Below are 12,473 nucleotides of genomic sequence, written 5' to 3'. Positions count from 1 at the left end.
GAGCATAATGAACTACTCTTCCATAGGCAAAACATTTGAAAGAAATCTTACCTTAAACATGTCAGTTCATACTTGGAGTTTCTTCATAAGTTTTTCTTCTTCTTCATTTGAAATGTAACCTATTCCTTAGGCTCTTCATTTTCCTTCCCTTTGTTTGTATCTTTGAATGCTACTTCTCTAATGTTTTATGGACCCCCTTTTCTTATATCATAGGCTGTTAAAATCCGATGGAGTTGTTCAATAGTAATATTCTTCAAATCCTTCCTTTATTCAATGGAAGGGGCTTTGGAATCAAAATTTGAGGTTAGATATCTTAGAATTTTCTCAACAACAGTAGAATCCTTTATTTGATCACCAAGATTTTTCATTGAGTTAATTCTATCTTCTACCCTAAGGAAAAAACTTGCAATACTTTCATCATCATGGATTCTAAGAGTCTCATATTGAATTCTAAATGTTTGAAGTTTAACACTTTCTACATTAGTGTCACCTTCATAGCTTTGGACAATCTTGTGCCATATAGCCTTTGTGGTATTCAACTGCATGACCTTCACAAATTTAGATTCATCCAAGCTTCCCAAGATAGCATTGAATTCCTTCACATTAGTATCATACTCTTTCTTTCTTGCATCATTTGAGGGGATGGATCTTGGATATTGATATCCATCGTCAAAAAATTCCCAAACATGAACTCCTGGTGCCTGAAAATATGCTCTCATTTCAAATTTCCAAAATACAAAGTTAGTTCCATTAAAAAGAGGTGGCCTGACAAAAAATACTCCTTCTTGACCACTCATCTTCATGGATCTCCCTTTAAGCAATCAAGCTTCTTCTGAGGGACTTGCTCTGATACCAATTATTGGGAAAAATACTGGGAGGGGGGTGTGTTAGCGCTTGAGATTTCACCCTAGGCTGAGGAAGGTAAACCTTCAAGGCAACATCAAACCATTTCACCTCGTAGCTAGCCCTACGGGGTATGAGAAGGCTCTCTCCGGTCAAACTCGGTAGATCTTTCAATAGGATGAGCTGACCCAATTAGGAATACTGATATTAGGCTAGTAAACTGATAAGGAAGTTTGATTTGGGGTTTTTAATTAAATGACGGGGCTTTTCTAGGCTGCATGGGCAAAATCACAGCTTGAATAGAGAAATATAATGACTACACAGATTATCAACTGAGGCAAGGTAGGCAAGCAATTTAACACCAAATCTAGATTTTAAATGGGATGGCAAGACTGGTGAGGAGCTGACAAGGGCATAGGAGATGAATCCGTGTCAAACAGAAGAAAACATCGAACGTGAACAAACTTATAGGAGGAGCATATAATACTATGAATTCCTACCTAAACACTTCATTTGTTCAGCTAGAAATGATCATGAAATGAAATGAAACATAATGGTTTACATATGTAACAGAGGAAAAACTAATGTTAAATTGTCATACCACATGAATCTCAGCAAACAGAGCTGTGAAATTCCATTAAATTCTCTGCCAAAAACTGTACAATGAAAGCTCTGTTCCAACACCCAGCACTCAGAAAATCTCCCCTCTCTCTAACTCTCCTTTTACAATATATTAAATATAGCTCAGAAAAAACAAATCGATGAAAGATGGGGGGCGGTTTCACTTAAAATCTTAAAAATAGGAAAAAGTCTGCTTAAGGAACAGCGTTACAATTTGTTTGTTGATAACAAATGAATAGGCAAAACCTGTAGCTGAATCTTCTGATCGGCAACTGAAGACCCAAAATAGACCAACCAATTCGTTTTCTATGCTGGGATAGTTATATGTATTTCAATTTGGCTTTTGACTTTACGCTGCATTTGAATGAGAACTAAAACAAAAGTAGCGTAATATCTTCTCCAAAAACTTTTCCCTACAGGTCAATAAAAATAATGAGCTGTTCAACTATAATTGCCAGAATAAAGAGAATCACCATTTTTTCTAAAACAGAGCATCGTTTCCCTTGAATTCCTCTGATGGCCGACACATGGAGTAACTGCCGGAGCGCAGATCTCCACAGGATCAGGAACCAAATCGCATTCTTTGGCTATGATAGATAATCTTGACTTAAGTTCGGTTTGCCACGTTACATTTGCCATTTCTTTTATGGTTCGCAGCACTTCATCTTCAGTAAGGCCGACCCTTTTTAATGCCTTGCTTTTCAATTGCAACAATACCTCAGAATAGCTTGGAGACAATAGCCGGAGATCACTCAATATATCCCTGATTTTCATCTCCAAGCTTGGTTCATCAATGGACAAGACAAACTGCTCTGTTTGGTTGAAGACTGCCTGGCAACGAATCTGTGTGTGTTGAGCTCCAATGATAGCGCGAGTACATTGAGCTGACACACCATCCCATATTCGCACACCCCCATCTTTGGAAGCAGTCACATACATGCTACCATTCGATGAATACCGAACCTGATTTATAGCCCCACCGGCATCTCTCTCCTGCGAGGTTGATGACAAGTAGCATTGAAAAGTATGGACATCGTATAAATGTGCAATATGATGGTCAGTCCTTGCTAAAATGAAGTCTCCAGAAGGGTGGAAAGCAACAGATCGAACATTGTGTGTATCCTGGATAACTCGATGAGCTCTCCTTGTCCCTGTCCTTGCAATATCAAAAAAAATTTATGGTATGATCCTTAGCACTAGATATTAATACAGCAGACCGTGGATAGAAATCCAAATCATTGATAGGTTGCATGTGATCATAAAATGTTCGAATAACAGGCCGGAGAGGTCCATCCCTTCCACTTGCATCTGGCATCGGCATTTACCTAACCTTTGCAACCTCAAACAACTTAATTGATGTATCAGTACTCCCTGTTGCCATGAAACATTCATCTCCCATGTTTAGCAGAAGCACTCCAAGTGATATGAACAGAACGAAAAGGAAATTTCGAATCTGTTTCAATCGTGTTTCCAGAGCCAGATGATTGTTCGTACCACCTTCTTCACCACAGTTCCAACTTAATTCTGTTGAATATGTTGCAGAACTGAAGCTTACTAGGTCGACCAGAGATAATCCAACGTTATGGGTAATAAAGTTGAAGGAAAAACTAGGACCTCGGCCATCAGTAGAAAGATCTCCACTGCCACAAAGCCTGGTTGAAAAGTTGCTTAATTGACCTTTGTCGCCTTTTAGAAATCTTCTAATATCATCATGGAACCTGATATTTAGCTCTGCCCACTTCTTCCAATGTGGAAATTGGATTTCCTTGCACGATGCCATAATTGGCAAGCATGGATCTGCAATAATTTTAACCCTAGAAGGAACAGGATCAAAGGCAATGGCCTCTATCAATGGGGGTCGACTTAAGATTTCCTCATGTGGCCCTCTCATTAGAGATGAAGAATTGCAAAAGCAAAAACCATCAATATGGTACTCATTTACCCAATGGCGCAGACTGTCTAAGATCATATTTTGTGCTACTGGGTGATGGCAGTTGAATAGATTGTCAGTTTCAGCAATAGCAACCTCATTGTTTTCACCGAATACGTAATATGATGAGTTATCAATTCCACGGAATGACAATGTTTCAGGTTCTGCATCACCCTTTTCAGCAGTCTGTGTGTAAACGACCTCCAGTATTACCTCGATGCCAATTTTATGACATGCTTTAACCATTTGCCTAAGGGAACTACTCGCTGAAATGCCATCTCCCAATGGTCGATAGCAATCCATGAGAGCCACTGTAGAGAACCTCTGTGCCATGATAATTGAAACCATATGAAGATAAAACTTGACCAAATTCATCAACATTAGAGTCTGATGTATGCTTTGCTTTCTTTTGTTTGTGCAGGGATAGAAGCTTGAAGTCACTGCTGCCTTTTGGATAGCTAAAGAACAAATTACATAATCTAGAGCTGGAGAATAAATTACATAATCTAAAACAACATATTAATGATTTCTTCTTCAAAACAGGGTTTTGAAGAAGAATCTATCTCTGACATGAGACGGAGTCTAACAGGGTGAATTAGTATTTATAACTCACTTTAACTTTTCATTTCTCATTCTGACTTTTTTGTGCTACTATTATTTATGCAACTAGCATTTGTACACAATCCTTTTGAATGCAAAAAAATGTATATCTAGTTTACTTGGTTTATCTTAACTTCCATCAATGATTTGGCATAACGAGTACATAATCAAATTAGTAAGCAGTAAAGAGAAAGTAAATAAAAACACATGAACAACATAAATAGAACACTAGAATTTTAGGTGGAAGCCCAATGTGGGAGAAAACCACTGCTCCTACTGTCTCTTTCTTATTTCCTATTATATAAAGAAAATATTAATTACATTTTTGTACTGATGCGAACTCTTACTAGTACATAGACATCCAAATATTGGAGGATACAACCTCCAATTGATCTCGAGCTCTTACTCGAAGGGAGCTACAACCCACTGATCTCGTTTACCAACTACTACTGAAAGGGAGATCCTACCCCTTACTTAAGATTGCAACCCTCAATTGCTTGTGGACCACTTTTAAAAATGTTTCAAACTGGATCCACCTATCCAATAATCATCAAACAACCTATAGGCCACCTTTCAACATATTTTAAAACTAGACCCACACCAACAATAACCCAAACCAATATGACAGACTGAAATATTGAATCTGAAACCACTTAAGCACTATAAACCAACTGAATCTCCAAAGAAACAAATAACTAAATTTAAAACTCAACTAGAACAAATAAACATCAGAATATGTACGCAATTTTTCTTAATAGAACCTGCATATATACATGCTTCGTCTACATAAAACATGCGTACAGATCTGAAATCACTAACAACTGAAAATATTGTCAAACTGAATTACTATAAAATTGAACAAACCACTAAATCAAGTACCGAACCATTCACTAAATTAATAAAATATCACCAAACTTTAGCATCATTACCAATCAATATTGCATTCCATATTCAACCCAATCAACAATGTGAGACATAGAACATGATCAAGACTTCATCTATAGACAATAGTAAACATAAAAAAATTCATCAAATGTCATCATTTGTGAGTACTGCAAACCCTATAACATATACGTGACATTCATGAAATATATCAGTGTGTATACACAACTATCATGTATAACACCCACTCAAAGATCTCAACATACAGAATAAATTTGTAGAATTTATACCAGACTACACGGAACTAGATTCACATATGTATGTGACTATCTAGAGACAAACTTGTGTACACATCTAAAAAATTTCATTGCAAACGTCTCTTGCTAGAGACATGCCACTCTAGATAAATAATTTCATCCTTATATTGAATCATGTACTGATCATTCATTTGGAGAGACTAATGAAGTGGCCTCTGCACTCTTGACCCAGGGCCCAGAGAAGTAGTCCACACTGGACAAACTTGGTTATCATATCATTTGTTATGTGTGCTCCATGATTATTTATTTCTTGTTTCATGTTGATGGTTTGTTGAAGTGTTGGTTAAGTATTCACATTGCTCATGATTTCGCATAAATATATGAGTGAGTAAAAGGTCCTGTGTAATGGATATTTTTGTTTGAAAACTTTCATGAAAATTTCCTAGATGATTGTAAAAGAAGAAAAAGGAGGCAATGTTTCCTTTCAAGATAATGCATCAACAATGATAGATATAAAGGGAACATTTAATCATTGATAATGGAAAGAATAAAACTCAGAATTTCCTATATGTTGAATTTCTAAAACATAATCTTACAAGTGTAAGTAAAATATGTGATAAAGGATATGATGAGATCCGTAGAATTTTTGGACTTTGTTTCTTTATAGTTTTAGATATAGGCCCCGTGGAAGTTAGGATTCCTGAATGCTCTAAGAATCTGCTTCAAACAACCTAGTTTTTCTTTTTAGTTATAACTTATTTTAGAGTACCTTTTGGACTATGAAAATTTCATAAATCCAAAGAGAGATATAGAAGTACCTCATGTAAAAATTTCATAATTAGATTTGAAAAATTCTATATGTGGCATGTTGTATAAGTTTCTTAGTGGGAAGAGGCCAAAAACAAGAAGTTTTGGAAGAAGCATGCTCAATGAAAGAAAAAGTAGGAAGAATAATCGATGAAGGAAAAATCAACTAAAAAATTTAATGAAGGAAGAAGCAACAATAAGACTTGGTGAAGATGGAAGCAACAAGAAAACCTGGTAAAGGAAGAAGCAACTAATAAAATTGGTGAACTAAGAAATAACAAGTAGACTAAGTGAAGTAGGTTGGTGCCTATGAATATTTGTAATAGGGGGAATGGTGTCTCATGTATGTTGGCTCCTACAAATATTTTATTAGACTTGATTGGCATGTCATGTAGGTTAGTGCCTATAAATATTGTAGTGGATGAGAATAGTGTATCTTGTAGGCATGGAAAATTTTAGGGGCGAATTTTTGCCCTTGGGCTAAATTAAGGGGTTTTATATTTTTATTGGGCGAATATTTTGTATCATAGTACATTGTTACAAATTGCCTCAAATTTATTTTATAAAAAAATTAGGTATGGAGGTTAGCCCACCTTATTTTAAGGGAGAGGGTAAAAAAAGTAAATTTAGCCTTTGAAATTAGGAGTTACAATCTTCCATTTTCAGGAAAATGTACTTATGATAGTTATCAATAAAAATATAAATACAGTGGAGGTATGGTAAATAAATAAAAGCTCTTTTTATACTTACTCCAAAGGTATGGTAAATAAATAAAACCTCTTTTTATATTTAGTACATAACCCTCTTTCTATTTAAAAAGACTCAAAAATGAACTTTCCTTTAAGTGAATCTTATGGGCCAAATACCATATTTATAAAAGAGGTATGGTAAATTAATAAAAATATAAATAAACTAGAGGTATGGTAAATAAATAAAACATATTTTTATATTTACTCCATATGTCACCTTATATATATATGAACACGCAAGCATGTAAATAAATAAAAATATAAATAAAGTGGAGGTATGGTAAATAAATAAAACCTCTTTCTATATTTAGTCCATAACCCTCTTTCTATTTAAGAAGGCTCAAAAAAGAGGTTTTATTTAATTGAATCCTATGGGCCAAATACCATATTTATAAAAGAGTCATGGTAAATTAATAAAAATATAAATAAACGAGAGGTATGGTAAATAAATAAAACATTTTTTATATTTACTCCATAAGCCACCTTATATTTACGAACACTCAAAAAATGTGTTATATTTAGGTGAAGCCTATGGGCCAAATACCATGGGCCAAATTATTAATAATGCCATGCAAAAAGCCATTATTAACCCTAATATTAGTATTAATAAAAATAAAGATGGCACATGGCATTGACCCATGGTATTCACATGGAATGCTCCCTATTTAAAGGGGGGAATTAAACTAACATAGATCCATCTTTACTCTGGATCAAATATCGTGATATGCAAACTAACATAGAGTGAAAAAATATTTGATCCCTCTCGGGGGCTTGGTAGATCAAGACTAAAAAGGGATCTTGTAATTTAATGTCACTTAAAAATAAAAAAAAATAAAAAAAAAATCAATTATTAATTTTATTAATTTTTATAAATTACTAATAGTAGTTTTTAAGCTCTGGGTTTATGATAACCCATGGTAATACCATGGTATTCATGTGAGCATAGACTATTTAAAGGGGAAATTCTATCAGCTTAGATCCATCTTAATTCCGGGTCTACCAAGTGTTGGGAGGGATAAATAGATTTCATCCCTCTAAGAGTGGTAGATGTGGAGTTAAGATGGATATAGGTTGGTTTTTATGATAATGAAGATATTAAATAGACTTAGGAAATTATATTGTAAAAAAAATCTTAAGGTGAATGGTTAAAGCTACATTTAGTCACTTCACAAAATTTAGTAAAAAATATCAATATCTCCATTAATATCGGTTTTTCTGATTTAACAAAAAAAATTCAAAACAATGAAATCTTAACTCTTTCTACATCACCCTCGTAGAAGACAGATAGTCACTGCCCATATTTCCCACCATTTTTCAAACATTCTCAATATGATATCTTCATGAAAAAGTTAAGGTACTAATCTTGGATTAGTTGTTTGAAAAATATGCTGGTTTGTACAACCTTTCATCTTCTCTGCTATTCTTAGTTTGTCATAATGATCTGTAGGGGTTGGTTCATTGCACCATATTGTCCTAAAAGGCGGAGATTGTGCACCAAAAATGAAATTAATCAACATGTTACAACGCTGTTAAAAATGGTATGAAGGTAGTGAATTATGGTAATAAGAAATTTAGATTTGGAGAGATGTAATTAAATTTTATTATTTAATTGAAGATTTCTAATTAAAATAATAATAAATCTACATTTATATATTGATTGGAAGGCTTCTCACAACGGTCACTTCTTTCCATTAGATCCCCTTCAGGCCTTTGGGATACCTACTACTTAATTATATTATATAGTTGGGGCTTGTTACTTGTTGGCGTGTTGGGGTAAACAAACTTGATGTGTTTTTTTTTATCTCGCAGTTGGAGTCTATGGAATAAGAAAGAAATTTGATAGCTTGGCAAAAGTGGTAGCTTGACAAAAGTGGTATAGAAAACATTAATCTCTCCTACCATGACAAACATGGCCACTAAAACTTACAACATTGTTTGTAGGAAGTGAAAATTATGTTTCTTTTTTCCAAAAATGTATGTTAGTATATTACAGTTTAATGAATATGTTTTATTATTATCATATATGGTTTCATATTTTAACAAAACATTCACCAAGACTTCACAATGTTTTATTATTCAGTGAAAGAGTTTCCAAGATCTTACAAGATTTTATAATTCAATGAAAGATTCGCCATGACTTTACAAGATAATATAATCTGGTGAGAGATTCGCCAAAAAAATATATATATACATATTATATTAGTGATAAAATCGCCTCCCATTTTTCCTATGTATCATGGGGATTCGCCCACTTATTATACATATAAATTTAGGGTAGTTCTTAAAATTTTCCCTGCTTGTAGGTTGGTTTATACAAATATTACATCAAAGTGGATTGATGTCTCCTATAGGTTGGTGCCCACAAATATTACAATATGGGAATTTGTGTCTCTTGTATATTGGTGCCTACAAATTTTGTCACAACTCATTGGTCCTATAAATTTTGTAACAATGGATTGGTGCCTGCAAAGCTTGTATTAGTAGGTTGGTGCCTATAAATATTTGTTATAAAGAAGTTTTAATTTATATTTTGTGGCCCATATGTGAGAACTTTTGGCTATTTTTTATGAATGTTTAAATATGTAGGAAATTTTGATGTAACAATTCAACCTCACCCCACTGCCACAACCACTCCCCCTAGCCCCAACATAGTTGTGAATCTAACATATATAAATGAAAAATGGATTGAAATTAAGATGTGAAAAGAGAAAACAAAAGGGAAAAAAGAAATAAAGTTTTGACTTTCAAATTATAATGGTTAATGAATAACTCATTTCTATATTAAGAAAATAATTCTAGAATAATTTCTTTTAGCTCTACGAGGTGTGAAAACAACTACCAATCATACTTATAATCCCATTAGTATGACACCACAATGAGGTAGTGAGAAGCAGAAAGAATATAATACTCAATTTAATTCTTTTGCATTCCAAAAGTTCATGACAAGAATGAATTAAAAAAAGTAACCTAGATCGATATCCATAATATAATATGGATAATGGGAGGGAGAAAAGTGCACTTCCCTCCCTTGAAATGGTTTATTCAATGTTGTTGAAATTATTTATTCAATGTTATTTAATCAATAATTTAATAATAAAATATTAATTTTCAAAATTGGATATAAATTTAGCATACATTTACCTATATTTGATTAGTTCATTCTAATTTCAAATATTTGTTTTAAAAATAAATATTTGGAATTTTTTTTAGAAAATTAAAAATAAAAAATTATCACAATGCATTATAAATCTTTTCATCATATAGAGTGCTTACTCCAAAATAGTGAAGAATATCACTATGATCAAAGTGCTCCAAAATGGTCAAAATAGTGAAGGAAGGGTATTACTATAACTACAACCATTGAAAATAGAAAACTTTCTTCAATAATAAGGTGATCAACTACATAGAGACAATTTCAACTTTGTTTGCTGGTTTGATCTATTAATATTCCCTTATGCCAATATCTAAGGTGCATAATCCACAACCACCACCTTTGTAACTTCATGATATACTCATTATTCCCATTTGGATGGTAGTGATTTCCTACCAGCATATGCTTTGCTACTACGGGATATTGAAGCATAAGGAGACCTTATTTGTTTGCGTCAAATAGCTGCTCTATGAGCTTTCTTTCTCGTCAATGTGCTTTAGGGTTTAATAGGTATCTATACATCAATTTGAATTTACTTAATTGTTTACTGGTTTATTATTTTTTACTTTTACCAATAATTTTTTGAGTATATATATATATATATATATTTTGCTGAAGCAAGAGCCGAACCTTCTATTTCTTTAAATCAAAAGATAAGTTACATAGTTTACAGAAAGCTGTCAATTTATACAAACACAGGAGAACAGGTAATCCTGTCCAAGACTAAGACCCTCCATCTAACACCAGAAACCCAAAACCATGGCAAAACCTTCGAAGGCCTACAAAAAACCTAACCAAAAGGCCGAACTGGACAAACCATTCCCTTGTGGCTAAACAACGACAACGGTCACCCCCGACCACCCAAAGAACCCAAAGGATAGAAAAGGACAAGACACATCATCAGGGAATGGGGAAATGGCTTGTCGGGCCCCACTAAACAGTGTGAGCGATCCCAACCGTCCATCCGAGACGCCGGATCCAATGGCCAGTCGCCATATTGCGCTGCCTTACACCACCGAACTTTAACTTGCGATGAAGTGCGGTTTTCAAAACTGCCACCTTACCACGTGTTGTGATCCCTATGGGATCGCCCCCAAAACTGCAAAACCACTTTCCACTTTACAGACGTGCGATCACCGGAAAACTAGTAAGGGTCAGGATTTCTAGCCCGAAAATGGAAAGAGGGAGAAAGCCAACTGTTGTGCTTGATTAACCGCCCATTCTGCTTGATCATACAGCGAAAACAGAACCCTTCCCAGAGTGTGTTAGGGAACTAATTCCGCAAAGAGCTAACCAGCAGCCATGGGATCTCAGTCAAAATGCTCTGGGATAGAGTGTGACTGAAATTGGCTATCCAACCTTCCTGGTACAACCTGCTGAGCTGAGGGTGCTCAGTCCGGCAACTTCAATTCTTGCTAATCAACCTAGCCCGAAATCGAAAGACTTCTCTGTCCTCAGTAGCTTGATCCTCATAGATGGCTTTTAGTCGACTTTGAGGAATATCTTGCCAATTCTTAGCCATCCCACAGTCTGCACTGCAAATGCCTTGATTGGCTAGTAAGTCCACAAGTTTATTGGCATTATGATGAACATGGTTGAAACTAACAGTTCGAAGACCCTGGAGATGAACTTGGATTCTTTGATAAACCTGGATAAGTTTCCAGTGATTCAAGACTCTCTCCAGCCGAGAACCACCACTGAGTCTTTTCACAGCGTTAATAGTTATCTCAGAGACCACTTCTACAATGATATTTAAGCGGTGTTTCTGAATCAGAAACTCTAGACACTGCTCCAGAGCCATTACTTCTGCCATGTTATTGGTAGCTTTTCCTAAATGGCAGTGAAAGATAAAGATAATATTTCCCTCTCCATCCCTTAAAACTCCTCCATAACCAGCAGTTCCCGGATTGCCTTTTGAGGCACCATCAATGTTATATTTCAGAAAGCCTTTCGGTGGAGGTTGCCAGAAGTCCTTCTTGTTCATTATCCGATGGGGGATTTTTGGGGATATTTTGAACAGTGGAGCTGACTGTCTCTCTGAGTTGTTTCAAGATAAGATCAAATAGACTGTGTGGTGAAGATTTTTCATTCTCAAAAATTCTTTTATTTCTTTCTTTCCAAACATTTCAGATGACGAAGCAGGGTGTGAAGGCCCTTGCCAAATTAAGGAATTCATTCTCTGCATAGTTTCTCCTCCATTGGTTTAGGGTATTTGTGATACTTCCTCTTTCCCTATCAGACTGGTGAAAAATTGAAGAAAACGAATCCCACAGCCAAGTTGTGAACGAGAAGCTATTGAGAATATGTTCCATTGTCTCCTCCTGCTCTTCACAGAGCTGGCATCTGGAAGGCCCCATAACTCCTCTTCTCCTAATGTTGTCCCAAGTCAATATTTTCTTATGATGAACTAACCACATAAAAATCTTGATTTTCATCCAGCCTTGATTCCTCTAGAGATGCAGCCAGTTCTTGTTTGGAACACTAGAGCCATGCCCAAGGAGAATACCTTTTTCTTCCTTAAGATTAAAGGTTCCTTTCTTGTTATTACCCCATCTCAATTGATCGTGCCCCTCTGAAACTAATATCATTCTTTGCTTTAGTAATTTCCCAAGAGCCTCTGTTTTGAATTTTAG

The 12,473-nt window shown here is 35.0% G+C and overlaps 1 pseudogene; it reads right to left on the bottom strand.

Annotated features, from left to right (window-relative positions):
• Positions 1–2,785: 2,785 nt before the first annotated feature.
• Positions 2,786–3,727, bottom strand: LOC149258950 (isoamylase 2, chloroplastic pseudogene; annotated as a pseudogene).
• Between the last annotated feature and the right edge of the window lie 8,746 nt (positions 3,728–12,473).

This window comes from Pinus tabuliformis, chromosome 6, assembly GCF_031772625.1.
Source record: "Pinus tabuliformis cultivar Carrire ecotype Pingquan chromosome 6, CPIR1, whole genome shotgun sequence".
Taxonomy (NCBI): Eukaryota; Viridiplantae; Streptophyta; class Pinopsida; order Pinales; family Pinaceae; genus Pinus; species Pinus tabuliformis.
The sequence above is the reverse complement of the archived record's forward strand: the minus strand, read 5'-3'. Positions and strand labels throughout refer to the sequence as shown.